An 8,199-nucleotide genomic window follows, 5' to 3' on the forward strand; every position below is an offset into this window, starting at 1 on the left:
CTTTTAACCGCACCTACCATACATACTAATAGTGCCAATCTCCATAGGACCAGCATTCAAACACATGTATCCAAAGGCATTATATCTATCCACATCAGCACATTCCACTCCCTGGCTCCCATAGGCTTGTAACCATAACAACGCAAAGTGCATTTAGTCCAACTTCAAAAGTCCTCATAGTCTATCACAGTCTCAACAATGTTCAAAGTCCAATGTTCAAAGTCTCTTCTGAGATTCATGCAATCTCTTAACTGTGATCTGCTATAAAATGAAAATATAAATAGCATATCACATACTTCCAACATATAATGGCACAAGATATATATTACCATTCCAAAACAGGGTGAGGAAATACCGGACCAAAACAAGACCAAAAACCAGCTAGGCAAACTTCAAACTCTGCATCTCCATGTCTGATACGAAAATGTTTTTCAGATCTCCAACTCCTTTCATCTTTGTTGACTGCAACACACTTCTATGTCTTGGGCTGGTTCCACTCCCTGTTAGCAGCTCTTCTTGGCAGTTATCCCATGACTCCGGCATCTCCAGCACCTTGGGGTTTCCAAGGCAATCCAGGCTTCACCTTCACAGTTTCACACAATAGCCTCTAAGCTTCCGAAACTCACAGAAACCCCTGACATATGCCTGATTTTCCAAGCTTTCCCTAGACGTAGAGGAAGATTCCATAACCTCTTTCTTCTGTCGTTGACTCTGAAGCTGGAACCACAACACCAAAACTGCCAAGTTCTGCTGCTTTCTGGGCATGGAATACAGTCCTTTGTTCAATTCTATCTTCATCAGTTTTCTGTTTCTGATGGTTTCTTTCACTGATGAAGCTTGGCTATTCTGGAACTTGTTCTGTAGACCAGGCTGGCCTCAGACTCAGCGATCTGTCAGCCTCTGCCTTCTGAATGCTGGCATTAAAGGTGTACACCGCCACAGCAAAGCTTTTCCTTAATTCCTTTCCACTGTTGAAAACTTATCTGGGTTGGATCTAGGTGGTGACCCTGAGGTCAATACTCTTTTCATTACATTTCTTAATCTGTTTATCTCCTTGAACACAGGACTTAGTTCAAATTGTACATTTTGCATTTTTCCTTGGTCAGCTTTCTCCTTCATTAGAGTTACCACTAATATCCACAAGACAGGCTGTCTGGAAATTTCTTCTGCCAATGGAATCAATCCAAATCTCTTCACTTTCACCTTAGGCTGACTTTTCAGACCAGGTCACAAAACAGCAGCGTTCTTCACCAAAGTATCACCAGAACTATCTCTAAGCAGCATACTAAAATTCTTCCCCTCTGCAATCTCTTGAGCCAGACCTCCGCAGTTCATCAAATCACACTCAGCACCACTGTCTCCCATTGTCCTATGAGTATGGCCCATTAAGCAGCTGCTTTTCAAATCCACAGTTCCAAGGCCCATATTCCTTTAAACAAAAGCATGGTTAGGCCTATCATAGCAATACCCAAGTCCAACTTCTGTCTTAGGATTTCTATTGCTGTGAAGAGACACAATGACCAAGTTAACTCTTATAAAGGAAAATGTTTAATTGGGTGTCTTGCTTAAAGTTCAGAGGTTTAGTCCATTATCATCATGGTAGCATGCATGGCAGACATGGTGCTGGAGAAGGAGCTGAGGGTGCTTTTATTTTGACCCACAGGCGACAGGAAGTGGCCCGAGACACTGGGTGTGATTTGAACATATATGAGACCTCAAAGTCCACCCTCACAATGACACTCCAACAAGGCCACACCTCCTAATAGAGCCACTCCATATAGGCCAGCCACTCAAACTCATGAGTCCATGGGAGTCATACCTGTTCAAAGCATCTCAGGAATTTTAAAAAAAATTATTTTTATGATTTAAAGAAATTGTGTGTTTATGTGTGTCTATGTGTAAGTTATATGCACTTGATTGTAGGTACCTGTGGAGTCTAGAAGAGTGTGTTGGGTCACTTGGAGTTAGAGTTGCAGGCAGCTATGACCTGCTCCATGTGGGTATTTGAAACAGAACTCAGGTCCTCTGCAAGAATAACAAGAAGTCTTAACCACTGAACCATTTCTCTAGCCCTGCAGTAACATTTTTCTTGACACAGGGTCTCCTGTAACCCAGGATGACTTCAAATTCAATATATAGCCAAGGATGGTTTTGAACTCCTGATCCTGCTAGAGTATAGCAATGTGCCACCATGTCTGGCTTTATGTAGTGTCAGTGGGGATCAAATCCAAAGCTTGGCATGCTGCATAAGCACTTTACCAACTTATTACATCCCCAACCGCTCTCCATAGTATCTTGAGAATGTTTAGCTAGCTTGAAGGCTTCCATCTGAACTCAAATGTTGTGGCCAGGAATACTCCCTTGAAGGATAAGCAAAAAAGGGGGCCCAAATCGATGTTTAAGAAAATCAAATAGAATTTGCTTTTAAATAATATGCAGAAAGATTAACATAATCCTTTCGGAAAAAAATTGGGTTGTAGTGATTAGCCACAGGACAAGGTAACAGAGAGATGGATAGATAGATAGATAGATAGATAGATAGATAGATAGATAGCATCCACTGTTTGTGTTTGTAGTTTCCTTCAGAGCCTGTTCATATGTAGAGACATGACTCTTATGGCCTCTAGAAGACAGCAGAAGTTTTCATTTCTATTTGTCAATATTGTTCCCTCTACCCCTCTTTTTATGAGTTAGGCCCAAGTACTAGCAGTTCTTGTCCACTGAAATCAAAAGGGCTGACTCTGCAGGAAGCCTCTCTACTTGCCCAGAAAAAAAAAAAAAAAAACAGAAAACAAAATGAAACAAAAAAACCCCTCTAAACCCTAACAAACACAAAGTTCCACACTAGTCTCAGTCCTCACAATATTTTAATTCATTTTTTTGAATTTCTTTTTACTGATGAGCTATATATATATAATGTGAGATCCTAAGGACGCAGTGCAGTGAGTAGATACAGATACATAGGTAACATGCATATCCCTACCAAGATACTGGCATTTCTGGCACAGGGAGGTAGCTCAGCTGGCACAGTGTCTGCACCACAAGCATGAGGACCTAAGTTGACTCACCACCCCGGTAAAAAGCCAGGGGTAGTGTGCAAGCTATTTAACACCCCATTACCGAGGGGTGGAAACGAGTAGATCCCTAGGCTTCCTTGGTTTGCTAGTCTAGCCAAGTCAGCAAGGCGCAGGCACTAATGAGAGGCTTTGTCTCAATAAAACAAGCTGGATGGCTCCTGAGAGGCAACTCATTCCCGCCACCTCCACACACAGACAGAGAGACACACACGCACACACCTGCTCACACATACATACACATACACACACAGACACACACACACACCTGCTCACACATAAACACACCTGCACACACACATACACACACACAAACACACACACACCTGCTCACACATACACACACCTGCACACACACATACACACACACACACCTGCTCACACATACACACACCTGCACACACACGTACACACACACACCTGCTCACACATACACACACCTGCACACACACGTACACACACACACACATGCTCACATATACACACACCTGCACACACATGTACATACACACACAGAAACACACACCTGCTCACACATACACACACCTGCACACACACGTACATACACACACAGATACACACACACCTGCTCACACATAAACATACCTGCACACACAGTACATACACATACACATACCTGCACACACATGTACATACACACACACAGACACACACACCTGCTGACAATACACACACCTGCACACACACGTACATACACACACAGACACACACACCTGCTCACACATACACACACCTGCACACACATGTACATGCACATACACACATGCACACACATGTACATACACATACACACACAGGCACACACACCTGCTCACACATAAACACACCTGCACACACAGTACATACACATACACACACATGCACATACACACATAAACACACCTGCACACACAGTACATACACATACACACACATGCACATACACACATAAACACACCTGCACACACACGTACATACACATACACACACAGACACACACACCTGCTCACACATAAACACACCTGCACACACACGTACATACACAAACACATGCACACACACACACACTGACATTTTGGTCCCCCAAAACACCCGCTCCTGTCTTTTTTTCAGAAAATGATGCATCCCACAAGGACAGCCATTATTCCGATGTCTGTTACCACAGATAGTGTTGCCTGCTCTTGCTCTGTATAGAATGTGATTAGATAGTATGTTATATATAGGCAGATGGCTCTTTCTAAACACTATGTTATTTCTAGTTTCTTTCACACAGCAAAATCTTTTTGAGATTCGCCCTTTACTGCCTTTCCATGGTTAGGTAGTATATATTTTCCCCTCTCGTTTTGTTTTCTGATTTTTCTTCTCATTACTGCTTGTAGAAATAGAAATGTGATTTAGAATGTCTCACTGTGACATTCTACCTCATTGATTGACAGCAAAATATATTTTTTTTTCTTTAAATCATTGTCGGGCTGAAGAGAGAGCTCAGTGGTTAAGAACATTTTGTGCTCTTGCAAAGGACCCAGGTTCAGTTCTCGGCACCCATATGGCAGCTCACAACTATACACAATTCTGTTTCCAGGGATCTGACTTGCTTCCCTGGTCTCCATAGATACCAAGCATTCCCATGATACAGGGATGTACATGCAGGCAAAACACTCATATACATAAAATAAAATAAGTCATTCTTTTAATCAGAGTTGTAGCTATTTCAGCCTTTGCTCCTTTCCAAATGTTTCCCCTTCCCTCCACTTCTCAAACGCTAGAGATATAAACATGGTATCTCTTAATGCTGTCGCTTGGGTCACTAAGCCAATGAGTTTAAATCATTCTTTTTTTTTTTAATTTTGTTCTGTTTATTCTCCTCTCATATATTACATCCTGACCATAGTTTCCCCTCCCTCCCTTCCTCTCAGCCTCTCTCCCCCCCACCTCCCCTCTCCACCAGATCCACTCCTTATTGTGATGTGTGTCTACTCACTGTCTTTCTCCCATGATGCTTTGTCTTCTGTTAAGTCTATTCAGTGAAATTTTCATTTCAGATGCTATATTTTTAGATCATAGAATTTTCATTTGATTATTTTGAAAAGTAATTTTTACTTCTCTGAAGAAGCTTTCTGTTGTTCTAGTTCGCTTTTCTGTTGTTGTGATAGACTGGGTTCAACAGGGGAGGAATGGGCTTATTTCATTTCTCAAGTTATAGTCCATAATAAGCAGAAACAAGACAGGAACTGAGGCAGAAATCACAGAGGAACTCTTTGCCTACTGGCTTGCTTTCTCTGGCTTGTTCAGATACCTTTCTTACACAGAAGACTCACTTGTCCAGGGATGGCACCACCCCAAGTGGGCTGGATTCCCTGAACCAATTAGCAATTAAGAAAATTCCATTGCAGGGTTAAGTTTCTATGATGAAAATTAAGGTAGTCATCAATCTGATCACAGGGGAAGAACAGTTCAGGTACCCTCTCCACTATTACTTAGGGTCTTAGCTAGGGTCATCCTTGTGGATTCCTGAGAATTTCCCTAGTGCCAGGTTTCTTGCTAGCCCCATAATGACTCTCTCAATCAAGGTATCTCTTTGCTTGTTCTCCCTCTCTGTCCTTCCCCCATCTCAGCCATCCAATTCTCTCATGTTTTCCTTCCCTCCCCCTTCTCCCTGCTCCCCTTCTACTCTCCCACCCTGCAATGCTCCCAGTTTTCTAGTTTTCTCAGGAGTTCTTGTCTATTTTCCCTTCCCAGGAGGATCCATGTATGTTTCTCTTAGTGTTCTTGTTACCTAGCTTCTCTGGGGTCGTGGACTCTGGGCTAGTTATCCTTTACTTTATACCTAATATCCATTTATGAGTGAGTACATATTATATTTGTCTTTCTGGATCTGGGTTACCTCACTCAGGATGGTTTCTTCTAGTTTCATTCATTTGCCTGCAAATTTCAAGACATCATTGTTTTTCCCGCTGAGTAGTACTTCGTTGTGTAAATGTTCCACATTTTCTTTATCCATTCTTTGGTTGAGGGGCATCTAGGTTGTTTCCAGGTTCTACCTATTATGAATAATGCCGCTATGAGCACAGTTGAGCAAGTGTCCTTGTGATATGAGTGCGCATCCTTTGGATATATGCCCAAGAAGTGGTATTGCTGGGTCTTGAGGTAGATTGATTCCCAATTTTCTGAGAAACTGCTATCCTGATTTCCAAAGTGACTGTACAAGTTTGTAGGCCCACCAACTATGGAGGAGTGTTCCCCTTACTCTGCATCCTCTCCAGCATAAGCTATCATCTGTGTTTTTTGGTCTTAGCCATTTTGATGTAAAATGATATCTCAGAATAATTTTGATTTGCATCTCCCTGATGGCTAAGGATGTTGAACATTTCCTTAAGTGTCTTTCAGCCATTTGAGATCCTTCTATTGAGGATTCTCTGTTTAGATCTGTACCCTATTTTTTGATTGGATTATTTGGTATTTGCTGTCTAGTTTCTTGAGTTCTTTATAATTTTGAAGGTCACTCCTCTGTCTGATGTGAGGTTGGTGAAGATCTTTTCCCATTTAGTTGGCTGTCGTTTTGTCTTAGTGACCATGTCTTTTTTCTTATAAAAGCTTTTCAGTTTCAGGAGGTCCCATTTATTTATTGTTGCTCTCAATGTGCTACTGGTGTCATATTTAGGAAGTGGTCTCCTGTGCCCATGCATTCAAGGCTACTTCCCACTTTTTCTTCTATGAGGTTCAGTGTAACCCAAAGTCCAATCAAAGAGAGGGAGGATGGATAATATGAGCAAAGGAGTCAAGACCATAATAGGGACACCCACTGAAACAGCTGACCTGAGCTAGTGGGAGCTTACTGCCCAAGGACTGAACTGGGCCCTCTGAATATGGGTGGCAGTTATGTGGCTAGGGCAGTGTGTAGGGTCACTGGCAGTGGGACCAGAATTTATCTCTAGTACTTGAACTGGCTTTTTAAAGCCCATTCTCTTTGGAGGGATACTTTGCTCAGCCTAGATATAAGGTCAAGGGCCTTGGTCCTGACTCAATCTGATGTGCCAGACTTTTTTGACTCCCCATGGGAAGACTTACCCTCTCTGAGGAGTGGATGGGAGTGGGGTGATGGGAGGTGGGGCAGCGGGAGCAGAGAAAGGAGAGGAAACTTGGATTGGTATGTAAAATGAGAAAAGAGAGTTTAAATAAATAAATAAGAATTAATATCTATGGATAAATACTGGTTTCATGGCCAGTAGCCTCTCAAACTGCCCAAGCCACACAAGATACAGGGAGGAGTGAGTGCCTTGGTCCTGCCTCAAGTGATGTGACAGACTTTGTTGACTCGCCATGGGAGGCCTCATCCTCTCTGAGGAATGAATGGGACTGGAGTGGGGGGAAGGTGGGTGTAACAAGAAGGGGGCCACTTGTTCATCCTAGCCGCTTGGCTAGCTTAGCCCCAAAATAACCACAGGGAAACTGTATTAATTAAAACACTGCTTGGCCCATTAGCTCTCACTTCTTATTGGCTAACTCTTACATCTTAGTTTAACCTGTGTATTAAATTAATTTCTATTAATCTGTGTATCACCATATGGCAGTGGCTTTCTGGGTAAAATTTCCAGTGTCTGTCTCCAGTGGATCCATGGCATCTCTCTCACTCTGCTTTCTTCCTCCTAGAATTCAGCTCTGTCTTCTTTGCCTACCTAAGCTCTGCCCTATCAGGCCAAGGCAGTTTCTTTATTCATTAACCAATACAAGCAACATACAGAGGGGACTCCTACATCAGGTGGGGAGAGCGGGAGGAGGAGAGGGAGAGGGAACTGGGATTGATATATGAAATTTAAAAAGATTGTTTTAAAGAAAATAAAATAAGGGGGAAAAAAGAAAATGCCCCACAGACGTGCCGACTAGTCAATCCAATGGAGGCAATTCCTGAATTGAGGTTTCCTCTTCCCAGGTAGGACAAGTTGACAGCTGAAGCTGACTGACACCTTTTGTCCATTACATAATTCTTTCTTTTAAATCCTTGAACATTTTTATAATATCATTTCTGATTCTTGTCTCCTGCTTTAAACATCTACATTATCTTTGAGGGTGCTCCTATTGATGGAGGGGGGTGAGGATGCCTTATTTTCCCACCTTATTTTCATTT

Source organism: Microtus oregoni, unplaced genomic scaffold (assembly GCF_018167655.1).
Source record: "Microtus oregoni isolate MIOR12 unplaced genomic scaffold, Mior012 000016F_ref0000370, whole genome shotgun sequence".
NCBI lineage: Eukaryota > Metazoa > Chordata > Mammalia > Rodentia > Cricetidae > Microtus > Microtus oregoni.